A 2,127-nucleotide genomic window follows, 5' to 3' on the forward strand; every position below is an offset into this window, starting at 1 on the left:
TTCTACAGACAAGAAAGTCCAGATCCTCTGCTTTTTATTTTTCTTATTCTGTTACCTGGCTATTTGTTTGGGGAATTTGATCATTGTGATTTCTATTACATGCAGTCAGCTAATCACCCAGCCCATGTACTTCTTCCTTAACTGCCTTGCACTCTCAGACCTCTTCTACACCTCGACTGTGACACCCAAACTCATGACTGACTTACTGATGGAGAAAAATGCCATTCCTACAAAAACTGCATGACACAGCTTTTCAGCACACACTTCTTTGGGGGATTGAGGTCTTCATCCTCACAGGGATGGCCTGTGACCGCTATGTGGCCATCTGCAAACCTCTCCACTACGCCATCACCATGAACAGGCAAAGACATCACTCAATTCTCATGGCATTGGGTGCGGGGGGACTTCTTCATTCTCTTGGTCTCTTTCTCCTTGTGATTGTTTTACCTTTCTGTGGCCCCAATGAAATAGATCACTATTACTGTGATGTATATCCTTTGTTTAAACTAGCCTGCACTGATACACACAAAATTGGCTTTTTTGTCATTGCCAATTCTGGCTTGATGGGACTGGTGCTCTCTGTGGCTCTGACGGCCTCCTACATTTTGATTCTGTATAACGTGCGCACATATTCTGCAGAAAGCCGCCAAAAGCACTTTCCACCTGTAGCTCCCACATCACAGTCATAATCCTCTTTTTTGCACCTGTCATCTTTCTTTACATTAGACCTGCTGCAACATTACCAGAAGGTAAGGTGTTTACGCTCTTCTACACAATTATTGTTGTCATGCTCAACCCGTTTATCTACACACTCAGAAACATGGAGATAAAAAATTCCATAAGAAGAGTTTGGTGCAATAAAAGGTTCTGGGAAGGGAGGCTAATGATTTGAAGGTCATTCATCTTTGACCCCGGAGAAGGCAATGCCACCCCACTCCAGTACTCTTGCCTGGAAAATCCCGTGGGCGGAGGAGCCTGGTGGGCTGCCATCCATGGGGTCCCACAGAGTCCAACACGACTTAGCAGCAGCAGCAGCAGCATCTTTGAGGCCAGTCTTTGCATCACTCCCTCTGTTGCTGATTCTCTCCTGCTAATGGGAAAATCAATCAATCAGTCAGAATGTGTAAAAGCCAAGCCTTCAACAACAGCTTGCCTTCAGTGGTTCCTTCTTTATTTTCCTCTCAATGTGTTTTCCTTGATTTCACTTTTCACTAATATCCCCTTTGTTTAAAAAAAAAGAAAACAAAACAAAACTTTTTACAGAGTCAAAACACACTGAAAAATATGGAGGGAGAGTGATCCTGCCTGTATTGAAGGCTAAACCTGAGGGAGACTTAGCTCTCAAAATACTTGGCCTCAAAGTATAAAAGGTAATAATAGGTTAAAAGGTAAAAGACAGTTAAAGAATCCACCTACTAATGCAGGAGACACGGGTTCCATCCTTGGGCCAGGAAGATCCCCTGGAGAAGGAAATGGCTACCCACTCCAGTGTTTTTGCCTGGGAAAGTGCATGGAGAGAGGAACCTGGTGGGCTACAGCCCATGGGGATGCAAAACAGCTGGGCATGACTCAGCGACTACACAAAAACAAAAAGGTAGTTATAGGAAAACAGGAACAGTCACATACTGCAAACTCCTTTCAGAACTATATACCTAGCCTCTTACCCTACAACTTTAGGTTTCTTTTAATCAAATACCTAGAGACTTTTTGTGTATTTGTGAACCACTATTTTTTTACTTAAGTGAAGAGAATATATAGATCTAAGTAGAACATAGTGTAAAGTCGAGTCTTATAGTCTGCATGGTAAGTCTTATAGTCTGAAAAGCAAGTCACTGTGTGATCTGTTTGTGAAGTGACATTGTAAGTATTGAGGAAAATATACATTTTTACAAACTCATGCTATTTTAACTGGGTTTGACATTAAGTATAAAGGAATATACATTAAGGAATATACATTAAGGAATAAATAAACCACAATTGACTTTGCTGCAAAAAAGAAGAAAATGTGCTTAGATATATCTGACTCTGTGACCACATGGACTGTAGCCCACCAGGCTTCTCTGTTCATGGGGATTCTCCAGGCACAAATATTGGGGTGGGTTGCCATGTTCTCCTCCAGGGGACCTT

General features: G+C 42.1%; 1 pseudogene; it reads left to right on the forward strand.

Annotated features, from left to right (window-relative positions):
• Positions 1-76: 76 nt before the first annotated feature.
• LOC105002250 lies at positions 77-892 on the forward strand (annotated as a pseudogene).
• The last annotated feature ends 1,235 nt before the right edge of the window (positions 893-2,127 follow it).

Source organism: Bison bison, unplaced genomic scaffold (assembly GCF_000754665.1).
Source record: "Bison bison bison isolate TAMUID 2011002044 unplaced genomic scaffold, Bison_UMD1.0 scf7180017864417, whole genome shotgun sequence".
Classification (NCBI taxonomy): domain Eukaryota; kingdom Metazoa; phylum Chordata; class Mammalia; order Artiodactyla; family Bovidae; genus Bison; species Bison bison.